Genomic DNA, 14363 nt, shown 5'->3' on the forward strand with positions numbered 1-14363 from the left:
CTTCCCCTTCCACTGGTGCTCTTACTAGGATATTCATTGTTACCTATGAGGTCAGAGTCCAGTGTCAATCCATGTTTAGTCTTTGGGTAGTGGCTTAGTCCCTGGAAGCCCTCGTTGCTTGGCATTTTTTTACATATGGGGTCTCGAGTCCCTTCAAACTCTTCCAGTCCTTTCTCTGATTCCTTCAACGGATTGAATATATTTCATGCACTTATACACCACCAATTATGTATGTGAATGCCCATTGTAGATATGTGCATCACATGACTGGTGCCTGCAGTAGCCATAAGAGAGACTTGGATCTGCTGAACTGGAGTTACGCAATGTTGAGAACTCACCCTGTGAGTGCTGGGAATCAAACCTGGGTCCTCCGGAAGACCAGCAAATTCTCTTCACAGCTGAGCCATTCCTCCAGCCCCTTATCCATTATTCTTAAATAAAGTGTAGCCTTCAGTTACGGTTCTGCTTTCTTTTTGTTTGTTTTGTTTTGATTTATGTATGTGTGTACACAGTCGCTGTCCTCAGACACACCAGAAGAGGGCATCGGATCCCATTACAGATGGTTGTGAGCCACCATGTCGTTGCTGGGAATTGAACTCAGGACCTCTGGAAGAGCAGTCAGTGCTCCTAACCACTGAGCCATCTCTCCAGTCCATGGCTCTGCTTTCTTGTGACATTTTTTCTAACTCTAGTATCTATATAAATTCAATTCATTAAATGTTATAAATATATTACAATATTCTAATTCCCGGTATCTCAAAGGTGGCCACAATTTTCAATTTAAGAAATACAGTTTTTTAAATATTTACACACTGCAAGAATGTTTTAAAATCCCCTTCCTGAAGATGAGTTGTGAGCATGGAACATCGCCTAGGAAGCTTTTGTAAAACCATGACTTCCAGGAGAAATGTGTGCTGTGCGTTTGTGTGTATCATTATGCACAAGGGAACTGACAGAAGGGGAGAGATTTTTATCTCAGACAGCACGAATCCCTAAATTACCTTCTAAACATAACTTTCACGAGAACATGAAATTCTGGGGAAATTAAAATTGAGGAATTAACCAGATGAAGCGCCATATTAGCGCATCTGATGCATCTGATATTGAAACGCAGATTTCTTAGCTCAGGGGATTTTTTCCGTAGGCACCGATGGGTTACAGCAGTAACATAGTGTGGACAGTAGGGGGAGCGAGAGGCAAAGCCATCCAATGACTGTCCACAACCTACGCAGTGTTTCCCAGAACCCAATCGCACCCAGACTCCAAACTTAACCACACAAGGATAACCACAAGGGTGTAGGTACCATACCGGAGGAAATAGCAGGTTTCTACATTCTCCGAAGTATGAAGATGTCACTCCGTCTACGAGAGCCCATTCTTGCCAAATATATTAAGACAAATGTGCTTAGGAAAAGGTCGTATATACATTTTTTTTTAACACATTTTGAAAACACTATTTTTTCAGCATCTCTGTAGTTCTTTTTACGAGTCTACCACCAGCGAACACGAAGAGGGGAAGGGGTGTGAGACACCTCTGCGTTTCTGCAGACTTGAGAGGAGGCCCTGCTACAGGTCACCCACCTCAAGTGAGGCAGTGCTCTTACCTGTGCCTATTTTCTCAAATCTTCATGTACTTACTGCTTTTCTTCAAAACATGTTTTCACCAACAAAAGGTTTTCAGCCAAATTAACGAAAAGGTAGAGAGAGAGATGATCCAAATTAACAAAATTAGAAATGAAAGAGGGGCAAATTATAGCAGACACAGGGGAGTCCTGAGAATCAGAGGACATACTTTAAAAAACCTGTAGGCCACCAAATTGGAAAATCGAAAGAAATGGGTAATTTTCTCAATATAGACCACCCAATACAATTAAATCAAGGTCAGATAAGCAATTTAAACAGACCTGTAAACCCCCCCCCCAAGAAATGGAAGCAGTAAAAAAAAGTCTTCCAAGCTTAAAAAAAAAAAAAGAAGAAAGAAAGAGAGAGAGAAAGAAAAGAAAAGAAAAAGTCCACGGCTGGATACTTTGAGAACAGAATTCTACTGGAGTTTTGAGGGAGAGGTAATTCCAGTACTCCTTGAATTATTCCACAAAACAGGAACAGGAGGAATACGGCCCAATCCATTTTAAGAGACCAAAATTAACCCAGCTCCCAAGCTACAGAAAGATCCAATGAAGAGAACGGTGAGAAAAGTTTCCAAATGTAAATATTCTTAATAAAATACTTGTTTACTGAATCCAAGAACATACCAAAAAGATCATCCACCATGATCAAGTAGGCTTCATCCCAGAGACACAGGGATGGTTCAACATACGTAAGTTAATAAATGTAATCCCCATGTAAATAAAGTGAAAGGCAAAAAAACATACTGTCATCTCATTAGATGCAGAAAAAGCCTTTGACAAAACCTAACACCCCTTCATGATGAAAGTCCTGGAGAGGTTAGGGATACAAGGGACATTCTCAACACAATAAAGGCAGTTTATTGCAAGTCCATGGTTAATATTTACGTAAAGAGAGAGATTTAAAGCAATTCCACTAAAATTAGGAACAAGACAAAGTTGTCCACTCAATATCTATTCAATATAGTACCGTAAGTCTTAGCTAGGGCACTAACACAACTAAAGGCAATCAAGGGGATACACAAGGAAAGGAAAAAGTCACAGAATCTTTATTTGCAGATGAATCCATAATATACAGAAGTGGCCCTATCCAAACTATACAAAGAACTCATGAAGTTAGACTCCAGAGAGCCAAATAACCCTATTAAAAATGGGGTACAGAGCTAAACAAAGAATTCTCAGCTGAGGAATATTGAATGGCTGGGAAGCACCTAAAGAAATGTTCAACATCCTTAGTCATCAGGGAAATGCAAATCAAAAGAATCTTGAGAGTTCACCTCACACCAATCAGAATGGCTAAGGTCAAAAACTCAGGTGACAGCAGATGCTGGCAAGGATGTGGAGAAAGAGGAACACTCCTCCATTGTTGGTGGGATTGCAGACTGGTACAACCATTCTGGAAATCAGTCTGGAGGTTCCTCAGAAAATTGGACATTGCACTACCTGAGGACCAAGCTATTCCTCTCCTGGGCATATACTCAAAAGATGCCCCAACATATAAAAAAGACACGTGCTCCACTATGTTCATAGCAGCCTTATTTTTTTTTTTTTTTTGGTCCTTTTTTTCGGAGCTGGGGACCGAATCCAGGGCCTTGCACTTCCTAGGCAAGTGCTCTACCACTGAGCTAAATCCCCAACCCCTCAGCAGCTGGAAAGAACCCAGACGCCCTTCAACAGAGGAATGGATACAGAAAATGTGGTACATCTACACAATGGAATATTACTCAGCTATCAAAAACAATGATTTTATGAAATTCATAGGCAAATGGATGGAACTAGAAAATACCATCCTGAGAGAGGTAACCCAATCACAAAGAAACCACACATGGTATGCTCTCATTGATAAGTGGATATTAGTCCAAATGGTCAAATTACCCAAGATGCACAGGCCACATGAAACTCAAGAAGAATGACCAAAATGCAGATGCTTCACTCCTTCTTTAAAAGGGGAACAAAAATATCCATAGGAGGGGATAGGGAGGCAAAGTTTAGAGCAGAGACTGAAGGAACAGTCATTCAGAGCCTGCCTCACATGTGACCCATATATATATATACAGTCACCAAAACTAGATAAAATGGATGAAGCTAAAAAGTGCATGCTGACAGGAATTGGATACAGATGTCTCTTGAGAGTCACAGCCAGAACATGTCAAATACAGAGGTGAATGCCAGCTGCAAACCACTGAACTGAGAACTGGACTCCCATTGGAGGAATTAGAGAAAGGTCTGAAGGAGCTGAAGGGGCTTGAAACCCCATATGAACAACAATGCCAAGCAACCAGAGCTTCCAGGGACTAAGTCACTACCCAAAGACTACATGGACTGACCCTGGGCTCCAACCTCATAGGTAGCAATGAATAGCCTAGTAAGAGCACCAGTGGAAGGGGAAGCCCTTGGTCGTGCCAAGGCTGGACCCCCAGTGTAGGGGATTGTTGGGGGGGGCAGTGACGGAGGGTGATGGGGAAGGGAACACCCATATAGAAGGGGAGGTGTTAGGGGGCTGATGGACAGTAACCCAGAAAGGGAATAACATTTGAAATGTAAATAAGAAATACCCAATTTAATAAAAATGGAAGAAAAAAATGGAGCAGAAAGTGAAGGTAGGTCCATCTAGGGACTGCCCCACCTGGGGATTCATCCTGTCTGCCAAACCCAACACTGGTCCTATGGTCAAGAGGTGCTTCCTGAAAGAAACCTAGTTAGGCTCTTCCCTGGGACGTTCTGCCAGTACTTGACCAATGCAGATGTGGATGCTTGGAGCCAACCATCAGACTGAGCTCAGGGACCCTGGTGGGGGGAACTATCGGAAGGACTGGAGTAGAGGAGGAGGATTGCAACCCCACTGGACGAACATTGGCTGGAACACCCAGGGCTCCCAGGGACTAGACCACCAACCAAGGAGTGTACAGGGAGGGCTTCAGGGCTCCAGATACATATGTAGTAGAGGATGGCCTTGTCTGACATCACTGGGAGGGAAGGACCTTGGTCCTGTGGAGGTTTGATGCCCCAGCATAGGGGGATGCTGGAGCATTGGGCAGGAGAGGGTGAGTGGGTGGGGGAGCCTCATAGAGGCAAAGGGGAGAGAGGATATGGGATGGAGGGGGTGTTGTGGAGGGGTAAAAGGGAAGGGAGCTATCTTTTGAAATGTAAACAACAGGAATGATTAATAATAATAAATGTAAAATAAATTTAAAAAGTCAACAGGAAACTCCTACAGCTGATAAACACTTTCAGCAAAGTAGCTGGATATGTGATTAACTCACATGAAAAATCAGTTGCCTTCTTAGATACAAAGGACAAAGACTGAGAAAGAAATCGGGATAACATGTCAGTCTCTCTCTCTCCCTCTCTCCCTCTCTCTCCCTCTCTCTCCCTCCCTCTCTCTCTCTCCCTCCCTCTCTCTCTCCCTATATATATATATGTGTATATATATATATGAAATATGTTAGGGTAAATATCACCAAGCAAGTGAATGTTGATAAAAAAATTAAAAAAAAAAAAAAAAAAAAAAAAGGGGTTGGGGATTTAGCTCAGGGGTAGGGCGCTTGCCTAGGAAGCACAAGGCCCTGGGTTTGGTCCCAAGCTCCGAAAAAAAGAAAAAAGAAAAAAAAAAAAAGAAGAAGAAGAAAAAAAAACTTTAAAAGATTGAAGAAAGAGATTGAAGACAGTATCTGTGGTGGTTTGGATATATTTGAATATATTTGAATGCTTAGTCACCAGGGAGCGAAACTCCGATAGAATAATTATTAAGGGGTGTGGCCTTGTTGGAGGAAGTGTGTCACTCGGTGTGGGCTTTGAGGTTTTCAAAAGTGCATAACCTGCCCACTGTTCTTCTTTATCTGGGCCTACAGATGGCTACTTCTCCAACACCAAGGCTACCATGCTCCTTGCTGCCATGACCTCTGTCCTAATAATAATGAACTAAGTCTCTAAAATTGTTAGCCAGCCCCCAACTAAATGCTTTATTTTGTTAGAGTTGCCGTAGTCATGATAATAAAACTAAGAAGGTATCAGAAAAAGACCCCCCCCCGCAATGATCTTGGATCAATAGGATTAATACAGTAAAAAAGGTCATCTTACCAAGACCAATATACAAACTCAATGCAGTCTCCATCAAATTTCCAATTAGAATCAATGTACCCCAAGATGCAACTATATGACTTATATCCAAAGGACACTTAACCTACCACGAAAACACTTGTTCAAATTATATTCAGTGCTATTCTATTCATAATAATCAGAAACTGGAAACAGCCTAGATGCCCATCAACTGACAATAAAGTAAGGGTGGAACAATAGATTATCACTCAACCATCAAAAACTGAAATCAAGAAATTTGCAGATAAACGGATGTTGCATCTACTACAGCCATGGAGTCTACACTTAAGAACTGTTTGTATCCCCACTGAGACTCAGTGAGAGAGAACTGATATTTTATTTGTGAGTGGAGCTAGCTTTGGGGGTTACAAATATGAATTTGTGCTCATTTCTCTTGTCAGATCTAGGACCCCATGTGACCCAGGCCATCGAAGGCCCTGTGCTGCTGTATCAGTCTTTATGAGTTCAGGTGTGTATCTGTCTTAATGTGTTTAGAGCACCTTGTTTCCTAAGTCATCTCCATCCCCTCTGGCCCTTACACTCTCTTCCTCCTCCTCTTCAGGGTTCCTTGACCCAGAATGGGAGGAGGGATTTGAAGGAGACATCCCATTTAGGACTGAATGGTCAAATATTAAGATAGCTGTTCCAACATGAAACTCAAGAAGGATGACCAAAATTCGAATGCTTCACTCCTTCTTTAAAAGGGGAACAAGAATACCCTTGGCAAGGAATAGGGAGGCAAAGTTTAGAACAGAGGCAGAAGGAACACCCATTCAGAGCCTGCCCCACATGTGGCCCATACATATACAGCCAAAAAACTAGATAAGATGGATGAAGCAAAGAAGTGCAGGCCCACAGGAACCGGATGTAGATCACTCCTGAGAGACACACCCAGAATACAGCAAATACATAGGCGAATTCCAGCAGCAAACCACTGAACTGAGAACGGGACCCCCATTGAAGGAATCAGAGAAAGGACTGGAAGAGTTTGAAGGGGCTCGAGACCGCATATGAACAACAATGCCAACCAACCAGAGCTTCCAGGGACTAAGCCACTACCCAAAGACCATACATGGACTGACCCTGGGCTCCAACCTCGTAGGTAGCAATGAATATCCTAGTAAGAGCACCAGTGGAAGGGGAAGCCCTGGGTCCTGCCAAGACTGAACCCCCAGTGAACGTGATTGTTGGGGGGAGGGCGGCAATGGGGGGAGGATGGGGAGGGGAACACCCATAAAGAAGGGGAGGGGGAGAGGTTAGGGGGAGGTTGGCCCGGAAACCGGGAAGGGGAATAACAATCGAAATGTAAATAAGAAATACTCAAGTTAATAAAGAAAAAAAAAAAGACAGCTGTTCCACCTTGCTTCAGGGGAAAGTTTTTTTCCCTGTGGCAATGTCTATCCTTCATGTTAAGATAATTTTTTTTGGATGCAGCAGCAAAGATGGACTCTAATTTAAATTCTAATCTATTAGTCTAGGTCTTTTCACTGAGCAATTGAGGCCATTGGTGTTGTGTCATCAACAGTGGATGTTGACTCCTCCGGTCTTTGTTGTAGTTGAGGTTTTTCTTCCTCCCTTTTTCGATTTGCTGGTCTGGGAGGACTTATTCCTTGTGTTTTCTTGGGTGTGGTTAACCTGTTCAGGTTGAATAGAACCTTCTGTAGAAGTGGACTTGTAATTGAATACTGCTTAAATTTGATTTTATTGTGAAATGTCTCCATCTATTGTGATTGAAATATTTGCCCAGTATAGTATTCTAAGCTGGTGTCTGTGGTCTTTTTGAGTTTGGGGAACACAAACCAGGCCCTTTCTCCATTGGAAAGTCAAGTATTATTCTAATAGATCTGCCTTTATAAGATACTTTCCCTTTTTTCTTGCAGCTTTTAACATTCTTTGTTCCATACATTTAGTGTTATTGTCATTTTTAATCTCTCTTCTGGGCCAATCTATTCAGTGTTCTGTGTACTTCTTGTACCTCCTAATAGGTACCTTCTTCTTTAGCTTTATTAACGTCTATGATTTCGTGGAAACTATTTCTATGCCTTTGACCAAGGTGTCTTCTGTTTCCTCTATTCCTATTCATAGATTTGTTATGGTCATAGTGTCTCAGATTTCCTGGATGTTTTGTTTCTAATTTTGTTGTTGTTGATTAAACATGTTGACTGGGGAACTTACTTCTATTTTTCTTCAATGCCTGAAATTCTCTCCTACATCTATTGTATTCTGTTGCTAAGGCTTGCTTTTGAGGTTTCTATTTGCATTCCTAAAGTCTTAATCTCCAGTTCTGCCTCTGTTTGGGTTTTTAATTCCAATTTAATTGCAGTTCAATACCATTTTAATTCTCATGTCTTGAGCTGTCTTCTTTGTCTCCTCCTACTGCTTCTTCTTCTGTGTTTTCATAGCTTTCAGTGAATGGATTTCCTCGGATCCTCTTGAAGGTCCTTGAACATAATCCTAATAGCCTTTTAACATCCTTTTCTTGTGCTTCAGCCATATTGCATTTTCAGGGCCCGTTGTGAGAGTGGCTGAGCTCTGGTGGCGATGCATTGTCCTGCATGTTTCTTGTTCCTGTTTTTACTCTGGCATCGGGGTTTAGAATGGTTGTGATTTTAGAGCTTTGTTTTGCTTCCTGTAGAACTAGTATGACTCAGGCTACACAGTAGTTAATGCACTCACTGAATGAACATTAGTGTTTCAAGAGGTGAGCAGTGAGAGCTGCAAGCCTGCATATTGGTTAGTGGAAGTGAAAATATCGCATACACTTGGAAGAGGACTAAGGAAAACTACCCTTTCAGACATCCTCCTGTCTCAGGGTGCCTCAGTTATAACGGAAACATTTCCTTGACATCTACTATTAAATATTTATCTACACAGAATTTATCATTATAATGTGTATGCCAGTCTTGCAGGTTTTGTAAGAGAGTGAGATTCCCAGAGGTTCTCAATCATAATGTCACCAGTGATGGGGGGGGGGCTAAGATCCGTATCTTTATCTATAAACTAAGTGTGTACTCTTTCCTGTAAGCATCTTCTACTGATCTGAGAAAACTGGGAGTAATAATTCTCACTTTTAGACTAAGCCGATGTATAAGGCAGAACAGATAACATAAAAATGAAGAAAAAGGCATACTTACAGAGTTAATCGAGGAAATATCAGGGGAACCATGAACACAAATAAAATGATTAGGTAGAAGGTTAGAAATTCTTATGATTTGTCAAAAGTTCCAAAACACATCAAAACCGACTTTTTTTCAATGGTACAGTAAGTACACTTTCTCCCATGTGATGTAAACATTTATTTTTGAGAGAATCAAAGCTCTGAGAACACCAAAGCATTTGATTGCCTATGTGATCTTTCAAGAATCAGCATCCATTCTTTAGAGCCCTGTGAGAGAATCATTTCTTGGCTCTTCTGTAAAAAAGAAAATAATTAATAGACTGCCATCATGCAACGTTCTTTGCAAGCCCCTGTCACTAACCTGATCGAATGCTCCATAAAAATCGATCGATAATCTGTAATGTTCCGACACACTTTTAGAATTTTAGAAAACACTCGTGAAAGGAAGCAAACATTCATTCCCCTTTTCTTCTGAGATAGGGACTTATTGTGAAGCACTGGCTGGCCCGGATCTCACTAAACAGACCATGCTGTCCTCAAATTTACAGCAATCCTCCTGCCTCTGTCTCTCTAGGGGTGGTATCACAAGCATGGTCACTGGGCTCAGCAGTCTTCCTGCACCTTAGGAGAGAAGGAAGGCACTGGAATCTGCCAGGCAGGACCACAGAGATGGGCGATTCAGGACAGGCCTCAAAGAAAAGATGAGCTTCTGGAACAGAAACTTAGACAAAAAGAGCTCCGAGAAAATCTAGGAAAATGGCATTCTAGGTGCAGAAAGCCACCAGGGAGAAGGCCCCAAGGCACAGTACTTCAGGAATGTTTGATGATGAACATCTGGACAGAGACAGATAAACCAGGGAAGAGATGAGCTGGTCTGGGAAGCACGTGGGGTAGGAGAAGACCAAGCAGGTGGGTATGTTCAGACCTTGAAAGGACTCTGCCTTTACTTGGAGGGAGATCAACTACAGGAGTGACAGGCCCTGGTATTATCTATTCTTCCAAGCGAATAGCTCTAAGCCATGCAATTATTGTTAAATAATAAATCAAAAGCAGGAGATTAGGCCGGGCCTGCAGAGGAGGACCTGTAATTCCACCTATTCATGGAGCTCAGGCAGGAGGATGGCAAGTTCAAGACTAACCTGGGCAATTTAGCAAGACCTTATTTCAAAATAAAAATATGAAAAAAGGGCTGGGTCTGTACCTCAGGCATTAGGTGCTTATCTGTGAGGGCCTGGGTTCAAGCCCTAGAACAACAGCAACAACAACAAAAACAAACAACAAACAAACAAAACTGAAAACAAAGAAGAAAAGGGCCCATCATCCAAAACACCAAGTTATTCTCTTAGATATGAAAATGTGTTGAGGTTTTTATAGTACTTAACAACTATCGAATAATTAACCTTAATTTTAACATAATTGAAAGTGCTTTGCTTATATAGACTTAGAAAGTAGCTTCCTCATTAATGTACAGTTATTAAAATGAAAATATTAATGATTGTTCAGTGTATTCAGCCCCTAGAAATCAGGTATCTTAGTAAAAGGGGCTGTTCGAGTTGCTTTCGCATGCAGAACAGCTGGCCTCTCGGGGTGACCACAAGTTCTGATTTAACTGAAGGAAGTGAACCTCTGGTGCAGCACTTGCTTGTGGTTTCGGATGCAGGAGATCAGATCTCGGAAGAGTAAACTTATAAAACCAGTGCCAGAGGAGGCGTTGTGCTCCGGAGTAGCTGAGACTAGATGGCTGGAAAGTCCAGTTGCCATATCCAAAGGGTATAGTGAACTCTCTCTGAGACTGACACCTACAACAGGGAGGCTGAAGGTAGCCCAACCGCTCCATTGCTGTCCTGACGGTTATGCATTTGGACTGCCACCATAATTACCACTGTGTGTATTAAATATTGTTTCCACATATCTGAGGTTTTGGGGGTCTTTTTTGAGATATCTCATCATAGCTTCGGAAATTGTTCTTTCTTGTGTCCATACCTAGACCCCTTCAGTCTATACTGCATTGGTCTCCTAAGGTCTTTTTGAGAAGATTCCAATCACGTTGGATCAAGAGCGCCCACATTACCTCAATTGTTTTAATTATGTATCACACAGGTTTTCTCTGTGCTACCAAGGAAGATTTCTTCCCAAGTGGGCAAACAAATGAGTCTGTAATGCCTACTTGCAATTTCTAAGAGATTTATCTGGTAAAAGGAGACCCTAGGTGGGGGATACTCAGTGTATTTACATTCAAGATAGACACGGGAACCAGGACATGTTTTTGTTCATGGAATGGGTGGATGTGTTTGTTGCAGATTTTGAGATTTTATGAATCATTAAGCTGAAACCATCGAGGGGAAAGTAGAACCTTACTATAGTTTCTTATATAGTCTTAATTTTCGATTGGCCTTTCAAATCTTGGAGTACATTCATTTACCAGCCCATGATTGACAGATAAGAAAGCTACCCAGCCATGTGGGTAGGTTTGGATGCCTGGTGAGCATGTTGCTTGGAGAATGGAGTACAAATTAGAAAACTATACATCAATTTATAAGTTTGAGAGGAGGCAAAAAGAAAGGCTTCCATTTCGGATGGAGATGGGCATTGTAGGCCTCATTTCAGATGCATCGGCTACAACAGACCTAGAATGTAAAGTTCATTTGCATTCCCGTAGAGCTAGAGGGGATAAATCATAAAGCAGTAGAAAGACACACTCTGACACTGCACACACAAATACATACACAGCGATGGCGAGCCAAAGAGTGAGAGCAAATGTCTCTGGATCTCAATTCTATGAACATCTTTGTGGATTCTTGTTTATTTCCTTTTGATCTCAAAGCTGAGTGGATCCAAAAGAAAGAGTTGTGGAAGATTATAAATTAATCTAATGGGAGTGGGTGGGGCGGGGACAAAAAAAATAAATTAATCTAATGAAAAAAAGCAGAAAAGAAATTGGTCCCCCAGCAACGCAAAATTACATCGTGGGCAACTGATGTCCAAATGTTACAAGTAATAAAACTTAGTTATTAGCAATGCAATAACATCGTATTAAAATAACAGATAATTAAAGTACTTTTTTCATTTCTAGCCCGTGATGAAATCTCCCCTGGACTCTCATTATTAGATGCTTTTTGTGAAGCTTAAACATGTGTTATTGCCATAAAAGCATGCTGTTGACATTTCTGGTCGCTAGGCACATCATATCCTTGGAAGCATACATAATAATAGCATTCTGTTGCCTCAAATGGGAGATTTTTAATCAGCAGGATTCTGGTTTTGCCTGCTCTACAATATTAAATTTATCGTCCAAATCATACACAAAAACCTAAATCCACTGATGCAGAGAAACATAAGTATTTAAGGACTTATGTCCAAGAAAATTTTCTTGTATTCAGTCATTAAAGAACAAAATAAATCTAAGCCTTGAAACAAGACGGCCGTTAGAGACAAAGATGCAAAACATCTGACTATGGTGTGCTAGTCACCCCACAGAATGCCATGCCATGAAATCATTAAAAGGGATAGTAGTATAAGTATATTAATTATAAGTAATTTAAATATAGTTGTGTCAGCTTGAAAGAATTTCTACCATGTGCAGTCACAAGAGAACAACAAAATATAGCAAACTGTATGTATTCGCCAATATTCATAGCCTGTTATTTACAATAGCCAAAAAATGGGGGCCAACTAATGTCCATCATAGACAAGCTGAATATATGCTTCCAAAGTAATATTATCATACTTTAAATATGATGGAAATTCTTACAAATGCTACAAGAACATCGTGCTAAAGGAAATAAGTCACTTGAAAAAAAAAAAGGAAAATACAGTATGATTGTAGTGGAATTATCTAGGACCCATCAAATTTAAATAATGACACAAAGGTTTGTCAATATTTTAAAGCTTAGGTCTTTTGCTGGGGAGTCTCCCACCAGACTAATCCTGGCACTATATCCTGCCATGTGGCCAGGTCTACCTCTCTGCTCTGCTCTAGTCTGTCACTTCCATGTCCACTGACTGAATCTCCCACATCTCATCCCTTCTCCCAGACTCCCACCCCACCACATACACACACCTCTCCCCTCTCCCTCTCTCCCCCCTCCCCCCCCCCCCTCTCCCTCTTCTCCCCCCCCTCCCTCCTCCCCCCCTCCTTCTCCCCTCTCCTCTCTTTCCCCTTGTCCTCCCCTCTCTATTCCCTTCTCCTCTCCCTCCTTTCTCTCCTTCTTCCCCTCCCCTCCCTCCTCTACCTCTTGTCCTCTCCCTCTCCCTCTTAGAAGTTCTGCTTCCTGTTCAGCTATTGGCCATCAGATCTTTATTACAGCCAATCAGTAGTGAGACAATCTCTGATACATCCTAGATTGCCTTAAGCAGGTCAAGAAGAATGAATATTTACAAAATAGAAAACCTGGTAAAGGGCCATAGAAACGACAATATTAGAATTCCTTCAGCATTTAACAGCTCTCTGCCAGGACAGAGTTGACAACTGAATATACAGAGACACACCTTCACACAATGTACCCCAACATATGGTTTTATGTAGAGGAGGTAGTTAGAATATCCAAATTTATAAAGACAGAAAGTAAACGGTTCTTCATCAGGAATTGGTAAGAAGAGAGATGTGGTTGTTTCTTAAGTACGGATTTTTCATGGTTTTGGGTTTTCAAGATGAAAGAAGGTCTGCAGCTTTACAGGATAGTTTGAATGTATTTAACTTTGCACTTAGAATAGTTAGCATAAACTGGGTGGGATAGTACACCAGTGACCTAGAACTCAGGAGGCGGAGGCAGGAACATCAGTAATTCCAGGGCATCTTCAACTACATAGGGAATTCATCGGGGTCAACCTGGGGACTGGAGACCCTGTCTGAAACAAAAACAGAAACACCACCACAGAAGAACACAGAATATTTAACTATACTGAAATTAAGGTAAGGGTAGGCCCAATTATTCTGAGGCAAGAGGCTCCAGTGAACCCAGAATCAAGACATGTCTATAGCCCTCACCACCCCTTATATGTATATAATTTATATATATATACACACACATACATAAATGGCTGCACATATATATGTTTCTAAACATATATAAACTCTATTACTTATATAAACACATACATGCTTTCATGCAGAATTATCAACTATGCAGGAAAGCTGGAAAGCTCACACCGTGTTGTCAAGTAAGTTTTCTTGTGTCATGCTTGACAGTAGGTAATAGCTGTTTTACATCAAGAAAATATGTGGTTCGCTGTATGGAAGCAATGGGAGTTCATCTCACAGTAAAGCTTCCTTACACGCTGGCTGGTAATATCTTGGAATACATTTCTAACCACTAAGAGGCATGCAAAGTCACATGTAATGAGCTTTGTAAGGCAGCACTGAAATCCAGCTTCCTCACTGAACTCACAGTTGGAAAAGACTCTATTCTGCTCCACATGTTTAGAAAACTTGGTCATGTTTCCACTCAGAAGAATGATACTCAACTTCTTTCATAATTAACTATGACTGAATAATTTTTGGTTACATCCAAAGAATTACTGTC

The sequence above is a fragment of the Rattus rattus genome, chromosome 18 (assembly GCF_011064425.1).
Source record: "Rattus rattus isolate New Zealand chromosome 18, Rrattus_CSIRO_v1, whole genome shotgun sequence".
NCBI classification, from domain to species: Eukaryota; Metazoa; Chordata; class Mammalia; order Rodentia; family Muridae; genus Rattus; species Rattus rattus.